Raw genomic sequence first — 15902 nt, 5'->3', positions numbered from 1 at the left:
AGTTTTAGAATTATCTCAGGTACTGGAAAATATGGGGATTGGATTATGCCAGACAATGGACATGAGAAAGCTGCACTTACAGCACAATCTCCTTTGTTTTATTGTTCGACATCCCCACATAATAAAGCATGCATAGCCAAAAGAAATGGTTCTACTTCCCATTACACAATCACTAATATTTCCTTATCAATAACGCTAATGAAAAGCACAACTTCTATTTCTGGACTGTATATAAAATGTACATCTGTGAAAAGAAAGCAGCAGATAAAAGTATGATAATTATTAATAATATGGGCAGGATTTGGTTATGCCGCAGATGCTATCATAAAGTTACTTTAGAGCATGGGCAGGGGGAAGGAAAGGAAAGAAGGTAGTTAGAGGAATAGTGCCTGCAGTGGGGAAACGTGCCGTGAATATTCTAAAACACGGTATGGTTGGAATACATTGTTTTTGAAAAAGTCAGATTCAGTCAAATAGCATTCCGTTTCTTATACGGAAATTGTACCAAGGACTTCTTTGATATGCTCATTCAATGTTATACCTCCCAGTCCTGAGGACTTAACAAAGGACTTCTTTGATACGCTCAATCAATCTTATACCTCCAAATCCTGAGGACTTAACAAAGGACTTCTTTGATATGCTCCTTCAATCTTATACCTCCAAATCCTGAGGACTTAACAAAGGACTTCTTCAATACGCTCATTCAATCTTATACCTCCCAGTCCCGAGGACCTAACAAAAGGACTTGTTTGATACACTCATTCAATTTTATACTTCCAAATCCTGAGGACTTAACAAAGGACTTCTTTGATACGCTCATTCAATCTTATACCTCAGTGTCCCGAGGACTTAACAAAGGACTTCTTTGATGTGATCATTCAATCTTATACCTCCCAGTCCTGAGGACTTAACAAAGGATTTCTTTGTATGTGCACATTCAATCATACCTCCCAGTCCAGAGAACATATCAAAGGAACTTCTTTAAATGTGCTACTAGAATCTCACGTTATGCTGTGGATTTAGCAAAGGATTTCTTTCTGTGTGAACATCAACATTTAGTTTCTAGTGTTTAAAGGGAATTGCTCTGCCTATGCCCCCTGAAATGGCCGAATTTAAGAAAATGCTCCTCTATGGATAAAGTTTGTCAATTTTTATTAATGTCATCTCTGCTTATAGATGAACTGCACCTGGAAGAAGATCTCAGTCTAGACACTAATTTAATAGCTTACCTTATTGTGGACGAGGCACTGCAGGCCCAAGCGCGAAGCACAGTCTCCAGTCACAGTCAGCCCATTGCCTCATCAGCAAGATCACACATAGATGTGGGATGGTAGTTCAGCCTTTCTGTGATTTCATTCATTCCTATAACTCTCTTAAGTGTTTTCAGTGATTGATGAGAATGGACTTCTGTCAATCCTCTACCCGTCTTGTTGCATGTTATACTTTTGAGGGTAACTCCTACACCTACATGAATTGGCAGCATTTGGCTGCTTTCTCTAGGGATTCACCAGTGGAGTCAGAGAAGGGACATCTGTGATCTTCTCCAATTTGAGTTTCAAAGTAAGCACTCCAAAGAAACTGCTCTCACCCAGGCCCCTACATGTGTTGCTAATGTTCACCTCTCTCATCTCAACTCTAGCCTCACTCTGCTCAATCTCCCAGCTGTATCTGACACTGAGGATCTTCCTTCTACCTCAAGGCTCCCTCTTCCCTAGATCTCAAGGAGACTATACTCCACTGTGGTCCTATTTTCTCTCAAACCGCTCCTTCTCCGTCTCCTGGAAATGAAACTCATCCTGTCTGACCCCCTTATCCTGAGCATCTGATAAGGATCAGTCCAGGGGAAACACCTCTTTGGCTTAAACACCTCTTCCCTTGGCTCATACTGCCATGTCTTTGCTGATGATGCCCTGATCTCCCCCACTTCACCTCTAACACCTGAGAGAGCATCAACATCTGCATCTCCGCCAGCCTGCACTAAATGGTGCTTTGCTGTCTGATGCTAAATTCCCCCTAGATGGAAAACATCTTCCGCTCGGCCTTCAATGGCAACTGCAAAGTCCCATCCCCTGTCTTCTTTTCCCTGGCCCATCTCACTTCATCACCCAGGATTCACAACCGCGGGTTGCTCCTTGTGGCAGCATATGTAATAGAAATCACTCCATCACTTTCACTTGAACAACGTTCTAAATATCAGGAAGATCCCCTTGCACCACACCCTTCACTTTGATAAAGCTCTCTGTTCCACATGGGTGCTCAGATAGCTTCACTACTTCTCGGCCTGTTCCTGGGACTTCCCCTTCACTCTTTTCTCTTTCCTTAACAGAGTGCTGAACATTGCCATATGCACCTCTACACCATACCTAGGTCTTCAACCGGCTTGGGGTACCGCCACAATTGATGACGCCCAATGCAAAATCCCCCCTTCCTCAGGTGTCTACTCCTTGGCTTCCAATCCATCCATGTCTCAGCTCCCCTACACCCACTACATAGCCGACCGCAACTCCCGCTACTTTCCCACTCATGCTCTCCGTTGGTCAACTGTTCATAACCTCTCTGCATCCCACTTGAGAACCTCTCTGCATCTGCTCCTTCTCTTTACTGGCCCTGCACCACTGAAACACCTCCCCTCTGGCATTTAAGCTATTGCTTAAGCAACACTTAGCACGTGAAGACGGGAAGAGGCACCCACCACCACCCGGTGCCCTCCTTAACCATTCCCACCACATCCTGATTCTTAACATCTTTAAGTATATCAATTGCATTATTGTATATACTATCCCGCTGTCTAATTGCACGCCATAGTTATGTCTGTCTCTCTTTCACCAAATATCTCCTTTTATGCTCCAATGGATCACCTCTGCACTTACAGCTCAGCTTCATTAATTTAATTGGCTAAATCATTGCTTTGCTGTCTAATTCTGCTCTATGTAGAAGTATCTGTCCAACCCACTAAGCAAATACAGCACTACTTGAAGCATTGACCTGTGAGCAGAGGTGTTGAAAGATGGGGATGCAGAGAATGAGGACTTTCCAACCATACTTCATGCAAAGAAGGGAGAATTCAGTCTTTGTGACCATGCAATTTGCATGAATTATTTGAAATTTGCATCTGGGGAGGCGTGAACAGCTAATCAAGGTTCTCAGATGGAGTGGCCTTTGTCAATGGGTCATATACTGACAAAGCTGCAGGCTGCCTCTGCTCTCCTCCCTCTTTGTTTACTGTCAAATGGAGACAAAGGGCCTCATTATGAGGTGGGCGGTAAGGGGTTAACGGCGCCGGTAAAGGTGCAAGAGCCATCAACCCCTTACCACCCTATTACGAGGTCTTCTCGCAGGACCTGTAAGGACACCTGGTAAAACCAGGCGTCCTTAGCGGGTCCCGCGAGGAGACCAGCATGCTAATAACGGGCCAGTTATTAGCATGCTCCCCATTCCCATTGAACCCTATGGGGGCTCGAATGGGAATGGGGATGTTCAGGGCCTGGGTTCATTGAATGAGGAATTACCGGGCCCTCCAAGGCCGGAATGGCCTGGTAATTCCTCATTCAAGGAACCTGGAACCGGTTCCCGGTAAGGGGGTAGCCATGCCGCAAATAGCAGCATGGTAACCTCCTACCGTGTAATGAGGCCCAAAGACACATTACCTTTACGGAAGATGCGGCTGTCACAGCCCTCTTGAATCTGATGGACTCTCCACTCCTGGAATCTGCGCCATGTTTCTGGCCTGTCATGGAAATAGAAGATGGGCCTCTCCTGAGACTCTGCCATTGCAGGTCGTCCATCTTATTTGTAGGTGCTTTGAGTGAATAAATGGGTCATTCATCCCATTTGTTTCCCTAAAAATGTTGCTTAGGGCCAAAGATATTACAGAGGATGATTAATGGCAATCATGTTATGTTTCTTTAGTAGGACATTGTGGGTGGTAATGGACCACTGCTCTCTATAGTGCCCTTTGCATATTTCAGTGAAAATTGTTTATCTGTCTGAATTTACAAGCATTTTCTGTAGCTGTGACAGAGCGATACAGTCATTACAAGTATGGCGCTAGTACTACTGGCGCCGTTGCTACCATACCACCATACTACAGGTTGTGCTCACGGGACTTGCTCTGCCTGCCATGTCGGACCTGGCGGGCAGTGCGGCACCCGCGAGCACAACTCGTGGATGCACTGGCACCGCTATGAACGGTGCCGGTGCAACCGAGCTCCCCATTGCCATTCAGCCCTATGGGGCCGAATAGGGATAGGGAGTCCCTTATTAACGGCACTCGCGAATGGGCAATTACCGGGTCCGCCAAACTCGGCATGACCTGGTAATTGCCCATTGGCGGGTGCTGGATTTTTTCACAAGTTTGGAGGTAGCCTGCCTGTATTACAGGAATGGTCCAAACTCGTAAGGAGGCCAGTGTGTCCATTTCAAGAGTTTATTTAGGTACATTGTGAGGTGTCCTGCAGGGATACAGTCAGCATTGAGGGCGTGGCAGGGCAATATTTCCTTGAACATTTAATTTGGGACCCTTCAGCCAATAGGTAACGCACATTCTTATCTGTAAACTCTTTCCAAGATTTAAAAAGGAAACTAAGAATTTGAGAAATTGGTCTTAACTGATCATGTACGTGGTGAAATGTCACCCATCAGGGGTATATCTGCAGCCTTTTTGAAAACTAAATATCATGCCTCCGTTTTGGGGCATTATGAGAGCAATGTTAATGTTGCAACTTAATTTACCACAATGCACTTTAACTTTCCACTGAGGGAGAGCTATGAAAGGACTCTAGTGCCTGCTAACCCTCAACAGACGAAAGACTGAGGAAGCACCAATATGCACCCCCCCACATAGGTGCGCACACCTGAAATTGTCTGGAACACGGGATCTATCCGCTTTATCATTTCGTTTTGAACCTCACAAAGCACAAAGAAGCACAAATATGGCCTCATTGTGAGTTTGGCTGTCATTCGGCAGTAAATCCACCAAATTACTGCCAAACTCGATTAACTTTACCACCACTTGATCCCACAGATTTACTGTGGGATTAAAAGTCGTGGTAGGGTGGTTTGAATCCCCAATTTGAAGAGTATGGGAATCCATGGGGATTTCGGCAGAGTTACAACCAGCAGTAATTCTGCTTTGGTAATTCTGCTGATTTTTGTTGTTTTTTTGGCAGTAAATTGGCGGATTCACCTTCAGCTCTTGGCTGGAAGTAAATCCTCCACTTCACCGCCAAACTTGTACTTTGGTGGTGCAGTAACAGAATTACCAGTGCATTACCTCCGTTTTTATCCACACCACCGTACTTGTAATGAGGCCCATAGATATGATCTCTCTGGACACAAAAGAACAACTAGGAATTGTTTGCAGCACTGGACCTATAGAAGGGGGGTTTGATTTTCAAGGCCTCAGCGACATTCTTCTCATCTTATAAATTGAGGCATAGTGCAGCCTTAAAGCCAGCAGCAGGGTAATGCTGTGAACACAATCATCTGCATACAGACCTATAGTTAATCCTTTTGTGACAACTGCCATAACGAAATATATGCCTTTGTCAATAGATAAACTATGTCAGAAACATCATTATTTGGCACTGTAAGGAGGAAACGTACCGAAATGTCGCCCTCATTTGTGCACCACCGCAATCGCTGCGACTTTGCGGGTGCACAAAATACCGACTCCCATTACTGTCCCCAAGCACAGCGGGGGTTGCAGGTGTGTCTCTGCTCTCCTTGGGTGCAGTTGCGGGAGTCAGGGGTTCCGGGTGTGTCCCCCGCTTGCCATTGTAAGTAAAAAAAAGAAAAGCACCCTGCGGCGTCAGCTCTGACCCACGTTAGTGGGGAGGAACTGATGTCACAGGGATAGCGGGTGTAGGCGGCACACACAGAAGTGTGCCGCTGTAAAGGTAAGTGGGTTGGGGGGTGGGGGGATCGGGAAGGGGAATGTGGGCCCGGAGGATGCGGGCAAAGTGATTTATCTGATCACTGCCCCTCGCCATAATTGTCATCGACATTTCTGACGGCGCAGTTACGGGCGGCGCAGTGATCACACCTATTCAATGGGGATTGTCACAACTCATGGAATCTCATCACTTCTCCCCAGTAGGAGCACACTATGCAACATTCCCTCTACGGTTGGTGGTAAGCAGGACCTCACACGGAGTGCCTCCCCTCTGGGGGACAAGAACTCCCATTCCGTGAAGGAACTCCATGCCCCACTTTCCTATGAGCCCCTCAGACATCACTGCCTCAGAAGACACAACCTGAACAGACCACTGCTATTGTAACACAACTTCCAATATTAAAACCCATCACAAATCCACTGAGAAGAAGAGGAGCAGAGGATTAGTGCTGATCCATTCTCCACCACAAATAGAGAATACTGTAAAGAGTGGGAGCCATGGAGTAAGAAAGAATATTCCAGAGAAAGAGAAGAAGGATGAAGCTCTTCCATTGGGGTGTCCCAGCTCATATGCATAAAAAGCAAAAAAGGACTTCTATTAGTGAGTCGTGCTAATCGACCAGGTGAAGCGCGGGAAGGTCGAACCTGGGAGAGCGAAGCCAGGGTATTCTGGGAGGTCCTCAATTGGGAGGACGTGCAAAATGAAGAAGGAAAGCAGTGCATCACCCGGCAGGGAGCTGACTCGTGTGTGTGTGGCAAGCCTTGCCAGGTGGTGGCTTGACCTTAAGGAGGTGGACTGTGTGTTCCGAAAATGACACAGAGACCATCGAGCAGAATACTCTGCAGAGAGAGTGAAGCAGAGAGGGAAAGGAATGCACTACAAGTGTTTACCAGCACAGCGTGATCCTAACCCCACAGGAAGAATCAGTGACGCCAACCCAACAAGCTAGAGGTAACCGGAATGACAGGAGACCAGGTTGGGCCATGGGAAGGTACTAAACAGCAGAGAGTATCACGGATACAGAGGCATTCATTATGCTTGTTCCAGTAATTGTAACAGAAGGAAAGGTAACTGTAAAATCAGCAGAGTATTTAACAGATACCGAGGGACTCCTCACACTCGTCCCATTGGTTACAAAAACAGTAAAGATAGTCAAGAAAGTCAAAAGACTGGTAATACTTGTCTCAGTGGTTGGGGAGACCAAGACATAAGCAAATAGGAGCAGAAGAACCTATATGTTGGTTCCTATAAGTGGAAATACTTAGAAAATAACAAAGTGGAAAAGGAGCTTGGGACACTGGTCTCTGTTGACCGAGACACTGTGAAACACGTGCAATTGAGAGAGATATTGATTCAAAGGAAATCCAGAGGAGCGCAGGCCAAGACCCTCGAGTGGGGAAACAAAGAACTATAAATAAGTTAAGATAGTGGATAACTGCGAAAAGGTGGAAGAGCCCCCTTCAGGAATACAGGAGCTAATTAATTACATCATAAGGAACTATCTTAAGATAGACTATTAAGGCTGAGAAGGCCAGTCTAGAAGAAGGTAGTCATTCTCGTAGAACCCCTTTTTGTTTTGTTGGTTAATTAAACCCTGAGTGGTAGGATCAGTGCAGGGTAATTTTTAGATGGAGGATGGACTATTTTGATTCGGACTGACTAACAACGAGCACCCTAGTTAGCTTTCTGTTAGGTAAGGAAACCCTCTTTTTGGTAGGACATACTTTTGACCCACCAGAGGATCCGATGGTGTGAGAGAATCAAACTTGCTGGATAATGGAAGGGTGATAGGCCAAAATAGGCCAGATGGCCAAGAGTCAGAACACTGTGGAAAATACTTTCCCAGCACATATTCTGGTCTTTTGCTCTATTTACAGACACGCTGGCATTCTGAATCTTGGCTTTCTGGCCTCAAAACGTTATCAGACATTTCATTAACTAGACTGGTACAATTACCGGCAATTACAGGTATTAATTGATAACATGGCAGGAGAATTTCAAGAACATATTATCAGCCTAGTGGGCTATCTTGGATCTTATTAGTGGTAGGTGAAATAACCACCAAAGAAGCAAAATTGTTGGAATTTGACTCCAATTCCATTTCTCTAGAGGAGATGCTTTGTAAATTCTTTTAGGCGAATTTCGTTTTTCAAAGAAATTGCGTTTTTTACACAAAAAAAATGACCTTTCTGGAAAAGAACGAAATTTCAGATGGGAAAACAACCGAAGTTCAGTTTCCCACAAAATGTCATTTTTACAAGCCAGAAATATTTCAAGAAACCTCAAAATTTCAGGAAATAAAATGAAATTTCAGGAGGGTAAAAGCCTGAAAAAGTCAGATTGATCCAGAGGTGAAGTTGGCGAAGAGGGCACATTTTGCCTATTTCTCCCCAGAGCCCAATTCGCCCACTTCACCAACTTCTAGGTCTGATCACAGGTGTTTACTTTCCCAACTTAATCAGCTCATTTTAAGCAGCTCATTAAGCTATAGGACTGAGTGGCTCGACCAGGATTTAAATCTCTGACCACGAGTTTAAACGCTGAGCCCAGTAGTGGAAGGTTAGCCCTGTTGCTTTTTGGTCTGACCTATCGGATGGCCCTTTACAACCGGACCAGAGGAAGGCCATTACAGCTATCACCCCTCGAGGGCAGCAACCTTCAGTTTCTCCTCTCTGGGGAAGGACTTAGGTTATATCAATGCCACACCTCCTGAGGTATTTTCCTCTATGTAAGTAGTTGACTCACCCATCCCTAGATATAGGTGTCTGGTTGGAGAGCACTCTGTTCCTAACTTATACAACAACAACAGTCAAACCCAGCCAGAGGCATTGCTGGGGGGTGGGGGGGAGCTAAGGGGGCTATAGCCCCTGGTCTTTTGGTTGTAGCCCCGGATAGAATCTCAGAAGCTACAACCAAAAGGCTAGCTAGCCCCCAGTCCCGACAGTTCTGACATTAGCGTAGCCCCGGGTCTTTTCCAGACCAAGCAACACCCCTGCGAAACCCCTGTTGTCAATTGAAGACTACCAGGGTGTCATCTATGCCGCTCGAGCCTGCCCACTGGCATGCTTTATCCTCCAGCTGTCCTTCCCAGGTGCCTCATGTGGCACGATCCCAGGGTTTGTTCATGGTTGATGGAATTCAGGGGAAGCCCCGTGGCCAATTCCCTACTCACCTGGCTCCATGGAGATCCACTAGGATCTGTAGAAACAGACAGCATAAGCCTCAGTGAAGAGCTCCTAGAGTCATAGGGCATACCCACACTTGCCACCGCCCAACCCCATCATTTCATATTCAAAGACAATAATGTCTGACCCGGCCAATTTTCACGCCCCTCGTTAGGCCAGTATGTGTGCCCCTCCACGGCTCTGTACCCAGTGATGCTTCTGAAAGTTACTCCTCACCACTTCCGTGTGGGTTTTGAGCATTCAGCGCCACTCTCCAAAGCCAAGCTAAGGCTATGCTTCCATGATTGTCCGGGGTATGGCTTCCTCCTTGCACATTGCACCTAGGCCTCCATGGTACTGTGTAAGTGCACCATCATACACCGAACTACCGCTATTTCTACGTTTGTCTAGTCCTGAGCAGAGGCGTAGACAAGGTAGGGCATGAGTGGGCACGGGCCGCCCAAAATCAGTGCTGTGTGGCCATTTACAGATGTTAATGTCAGTGCTGCATGCCCAACTACATTAGCTTCAAGTCCCATTTGTTAAACAATCCTGGCTACGCCTCTGGTCCTGAGCTCTAAAGAAGTCCTCAGTCAGATTTCTTTAGGCAATGGCCTCATTACAAGTATGGCGGTAAGGCAACAATGGTGCCGGTATCGCTACCGGCACCGTTGCCACCGTACCACCATACTACGAGTTATGCTCGCGGGTCTCGCTCTGCCCACCAGGTCCGACCTGGCGGGCAGTGCGGCACCCGCGAGAACAATTCGCCGGATGCACCGGCACCGTTACGAACGGTGCCGGTGCATCCAAGCTCCCCATTCAGCCCTATTGCGCCAAATGCCGATCGGGAGTCCCTTATTGCCGGAACCCGCAAATGGGCAATTACCAGGTCGGCCGACCTCGGCATGACCCGTTAATTGCCCATTCGTGGGTGCCGGTAAAATCACGGGTTCCGGCGGCAGACCCGTAATGAAGCCCAATGTCGCTTAGGAAGAAGATAATGAGGTTGTCCTTCTAAATCCCTCTAAGCCTTGATATACCCGCTGTGACAGTATTTCTGTGCATCTACTGCATAAGGTTCCTGCTATTGGAGCCGTGTAGACTTCTATGTTGATGTCCACATGTGCACACATTATTTCAGCCTTCACTTAGCCATTCTGTTTGCTCTAACATTCACCAAAAGACCACCCTCTCAGATATTCTTGGACTTTTAAGTCGCTGGTATTTTCCACGTTCCTTGGAAATCCGCCCTCTCCCTCAGAGCGATCCTGGCATAGTGCGGAGAAGGGGAATTCCCTGCGACGTGCCAATCCTGCAATGCCCTCTGCTTGACAGCAAATTGTGATTGTCGCACTGCAAAAAGAGGGATTCTGCTCGTGCCAGAAAGCAATTTGCCACCGGCAATGCGCTTCTACAGCTGGAAATTGCAAGCGGCAGCCCCCGCAATCTTATTTCCTCGGTGGCTGCCGGTGGAAGGAGCAGGTGGTGCACAGCCCTTTATGAAGAACCGCTTCCCCAAGTATCCCTTAACTGCTGAGCTTTAATCAAGTCTATGCAAAAAGGACGAGCATACTCGTCCCTAGCACTTAAGGGGTATATCAGTACAGGTGGACGCATGAGGAACGGCGCATTAAGGAACTTCACTTGGGAGAAAATGAGTATTCCTCCCGGGTTCCTCAGATTTGCATGTAATTTGTGCCTTTCTCAGTGCCACTCATTAAATCAAATTAGAGATATGAAGGACTTATTAAGCCTTAGCTGGATTTAAATATGTAATATGGAGAGGAAACAAATATATCTGCAATGGGCTTACAACCCACTGAGCTATCCTTGAAAGAAAGCAAACCATTTTCAGGCTCTCATAGTCCTGGCTATTTAATGCTATGGGACCACCTCAGCTTCACATGCTGTATTAGGGCACCCTCTCTACCTGCATGTTAAGACTACAGAAAAGAAATAGGACATTCACCTTAGTTCCTGATTCTCTTCTGAACCCTTTAAGTGCCAATTACATGACAACCATCTAGTCTGCTGTATCGTAAATAAGCTGCAATTGCCTAACCTGTTATATTGGAAAGCCAAGAGAACTTGCGTTGCAGTGCTCACTGTAGAATTAACAGTGGCAGCTGACAAACGTCACAAAGGGCTAAAAAGCAATTTTTGTTTCCAAAACACTAGGTTGTAAAAATAATGAGTACCCGGTGAGAGTCAGGCAGAATGCAACACGCATTCTGATTGGCTCTCGCCGGGTCATTAATAATAATAATAGGTAGCAGCTTGCTTTATGTGGGGTAATAATGAAGAAGCTTTTATTCATATTCCACCTGCGCTCTTGACTGCAGGAATAGGTACAAGAACAAACCTCGGGGGCGCCAGTTATTTGCCCGTCAGACATGGCCGCTTCCACCACTGACTTGGCCTGGGTGTTGCCGCAGTTCAGGGTGGGACTGCTGGTATTTTTCCACTCCACAATGGCTTTCGGGTAGTGCCACTATTCAACTTCCCACCCAATCAAATCAGGGGTTGGGTGACGTCAAATGATGTCCAAAAAAAGAAAACCTAAGCACAGAATGAGATCAACTTTCGAGTTAACGCAGAAATTCAAACAAAGGGACGCAGTGATCCCTAGGAGGCACCTTAAATAGGAGGGGGTGGGGGGTGTTGGGATGTAAAAGGAGGGCTCTCATTTGCATTGCGTTGGAGAGGAAGGAAGGGAGCCAGTCAAGTGAGTTGCATCAATCAAAAGAATGAAGCCGGGTAATATGGATGCAGCCGGTAAATAAGGTGTAACAGCAGCTGACGTCACTAAAGCTCGGACACCTCTGACATCCATCACTTGATGAAGGTGATTGACAGCAGCCACATGTGCCAAATCTGCCCTGTAACCCGGGTGAAAGCCAGCCTGGAGACAGGGAATCCTCGGTCAAGATGTTGTCTGTCTAGGAGCATATATACCTCTAGCACAGGGGTCAACCTTGGAATCTCCAGCTGTTTTGTACTATAACTCCCATTAACCCTATCCAGCATAGTCAATGCTGGGTATCATGGGAGGTATGGTCCATAACATCTAAATAGTACTAGGTTGTAGCCCTTTGCTAGTATTACAGCTAAGGCAGGAAGGAAGGAAAGAGGCCAAAACCTGGCAAAGAAAGAAGAGTCCAGAGAGGGTTTCTCCAGAAGAGAGATCAGAAACCCCTCCTGTTAGCATACAGGGCTGGAGAAGTTGAGGCAGCACAGGGCCCACAGCTGCAGGGAAATGTTTACAAATGTTTATGGAGAGATGCCCAATGAAGAAGCAGAATTAGTGAAGCCCAGGAGATTGCGAATGGAGAGAAAGTCGGATTAAAGCCCCCAAAGCCTTGAAGTTCATCACAGAAGAAGCTGGGGAGTTCCTCAAAGAGGCCATAAAGAGACAGAAGATATGATGAAACTACAGAGAAGCCTACTCGTTCTTTAAGAAGAGTAAAATGTTCCATTTTATTCATTTTAAGCGATCTCAAGGTCAGAGTCTAAGCAATAATTCTTGGCATATCACATTATTTTTTTATGCTGGCGGGGATGCGCTTGAGAAAGTGTCTTAGAGGACACGCAGCCTCGGTAAGAGAGTTAGATGCCTCAAGGACCAGAATAAACCATTTAAGTTCAGACACGCTGATGCCAAGGACATGCATTTTAGGGGGATGCTAGAATCAAGGACAGGGAACAGACATTCATTTACAGCACAGTTTGCTTGCTCAGCATCAGGAGCAGGGTAAGCGGTTGGTTGAAAGAACGGTGCTGAAGAAAGGTTCAACGAAGTGATTCTTGCAGAGCCTGGACTGGATGCAGTCAAGATGCCCATGGGGGGAGGGGTTGAGTATCCGCAAGAAATGGAAATGGAAATGTCCAGGTGATCAGACAAAAGAAGGTGCAGGGTCAGGCACAAGTTGAGTAAAATCTAGAGCGTGAGTGAACAAGCAAGTCTTGAGGTTGGTTTGTGAATGCTGGTGGGTTGCATTGTTAAGTGAGGCCTACGGCACACCAGAAGTAAGGCCATGTGCAGGCTTGAACTCCGCCGGTGCAGGGAGGAAAATAACAGAAGACCGGCCTTATCTGTCTACGCCCCAAAACTCTGGAAACTCCTATCCATCAACTACTCACTCATCCCCTCCCTTCTAAAGTTCAGGAATGAGCACACAACCCTCCTCTTCATGGAATGGCTCCTCCTTAAAACCTAGGTCCATACACCGTCCATACCCGACCTTACCTGAGACTATGTGATCTGATCCCCACTGTTTCCTCCCCTGGTTACTTGTAGATCCATTGCCAGCAATTGCCCTCCCTTCCCTGTTGTTAGATCCCCACTCCCTGGTTTCTCTGCTCCCTAAACTTGTTCTTCCTCCTATGGTTATGAAGCTCTGTGCTGCTTCCGAGGAAAGGCCTGCACTCAATAAATACCCTAATAATAATAATAATAATAATAATAGCTGTTCTGGTCCAAGGGGCTTGGGTCATTTGCCAGAGGTGTTGTCCTTCGCAGCAGGACTTTAAAAAGAGCTGAAGATGAGAAGGTGAGGGAACATAAAGAGGGTTAAGGGCCTCCAGGTATTGCACCAATTTGAAGAGCTTTGTTGATATTAGTACCCACAGCACCCTCATTCCTCATAATGAGGGTCACATAGCAACAACCACTGAAAATGATCACCAATCAACAGGCACCTGCTGACTGCGAGGGAACATTCCTTTATCTATGTTTAAAGAGCTCTACAGGTCTGCAAACCATGGGGCGTGGCTGTGTAAGATAACAACGATGTTAGTGGTGCAAATACATGAGACAGGGGCTGTGGAGAGTAGCCTGGTAAGTAGGGAGGCATGGAGAGTTGACGAAATGAGAGGAACTCGGAGCAGCAAGTAACATCCTTCAGGGTGCTTGCCAGGCCAATGATGATTTCCCAGCAGTCTTGCATCCTGATTGGCTGTCAGGATGTCAACATTCTATTCTGGGTGCTACCAGCACCTTAGGCATACGACTGATGATTACACACCAATGCGTCCTAGATACATGGATACACAAATGTACCAGCAATGGTTGCAGAACAGTTATGTGCTTTTTAGTAGATGCACTGTGCGGGGAAAGGTGCACCTTGATGCATCTTCTGGACCTGTGGCTCTGGTACTAAGTCGACCCTGGATGCATGGAACAGACCCATGGCTCCACGACATTTACCCGAGGGGATGATGACACACTCGGTGGCAGGATAGTTGGAATAGCCGAAATGGAACTACGTTATTTAATCCCGGGACTTTTCATCGCAGGGTTTTTTACCACGAATTTCTTTTCGAAAAAAACCCATCGAATTTTTTTTTTTTTTGGGGGGGGGGTTACCCCCCCAAACCCCCGTTCACTTTATTTATTTTTTTATTCCCTCACACACATTTTTGTCATTTTTTAACCCCCCCCAAAAAAAAGATGTGGTTTTTTTTCGAAAATAAATTTGCGGTAAAGTCCCGCGATCAAAGGACGGTATACCAGCCGAAATTACCCACAAGCGCTTCTGGGGCCTGGGGCCTCTATACCTTCAACTCTCTCTTCCTAAATATCTTCCTTCTCGAGCTCTTCGCTCATCCGCCTCCAACTCCCTCAGGGTCAGTCGCTTCTCCAAGCAACGAGTTGTGGTAGATCTCTTTCTTCGGCTGGGGCCTCCCTCTGGAACAGCCTCCCTGCCTCCTTGAAACTTGAGGAGAATCATCTCTGGTTCCGGAAGCACCTCAAAACTTTTCTCTTTGCATCTGCTTTTTTGCCTCCTCTCCCCTGCTGACTTCCTGGCTGAAACTGAAACTGCACTGGTTACCTGGCCACCCTCTGATCTCATGCCCAGGTCCCCTCTCCCACCAGTCGCACACCTGCACTGCCTTCCTGGCAACCCTCACACTTGGGGACTGTTTTTGCACCCCTCCAGTCCCGCTAGCAGCACTTCACACCTGATGTCTGCACTTACCCTTACACTTGCCACCTGCTGGCTGTACTTTTACCTATTGTTATTTATTCTTTTTTCCCATGTACCACACTGCCCCCCCCCGCACTTTCCTGCTTCCCCCTTCCCATGCACTTGCCGATCTGAATGACACCTGGCCTAGTATGATCGTTGTCTGTCTTCCCTTTCTTCCCCCTCCCTTGCCTCGTTGCGCCTTGAAACACTTGTGTATAGGCACGTTATAAATGCCATATCATATCATTATAAGGAAGGCATCTTATTATTCCCAGTAGACTATCCCATATGAATAACACAATAATTAAAGCAGGCACCTGCCAAGGGAACAGTTCTAGCAGCATTGATGGCACAATCAATCTATCCAAATGCAACAACTTCCTAGGAATTCAGGACCAACTAAGCAATGTCATAGCCAATGTATAGACTAACCAACAACTATTTCACATTTGTGAATTATACTGAGCTCAAAATTATGGGATCCATTATGGGAACAGTTTAGGGCCTCGCTTGGCTAATGTATTCAAAGAAGGGTTGGAAAGATACTTACATTGAAGATGTATTCTAATATGGACTACCAAGAAAAGGACTCATTTTGCAGCTGGACCTCACTGTAGTCCAGTGCTCGGCAACCTTTGGCTCTCCTGGTGTTTTGTACTATAACTCCCATCAGCCCTAAACGCCAGAGTCAATCGTGAGGAATCATGGAGTCATAGTCCAGAACATCTGCAGAGCCACAGGTTGCAGACCCCTGCGTGTAGTCCAATGAACTCTGTATTCCAGAGTTCTGGTTCTCTCCAGGCTCAACTACGGCAATAGCCTCTTTGTTAATCTGCCTCTTTCGTCCCTCCGCCCTCTTCAACTAATCCAGA

The 15902-nt window shown here is 46.6% G+C and overlaps 1 protein-coding gene across 9 annotated transcripts in view; it reads right to left on the bottom strand.

Annotated features, from left to right (window-relative positions):
- The window catches only part of SYT2 (synaptotagmin 2), a 1362149-nt gene that overhangs the window by 192352 nt on the left and 1153895 nt on the right, over nucleotides 1-15902 (bottom strand). The window lies entirely within an intron of this gene.

This window comes from Ambystoma mexicanum, chromosome 13 (assembly GCF_040938575.1).
Source record: "Ambystoma mexicanum isolate Mex_15411 chromosome 13, UKY_AmexF1_1, whole genome shotgun sequence".
Lineage (NCBI taxonomy): Eukaryota > Metazoa > Chordata > Amphibia > Caudata > Ambystomatidae > Ambystoma > Ambystoma mexicanum.
Note: the sequence above shows the minus strand (reverse complement) of the source record. Positions and strands in the feature narration are given on the sequence as shown.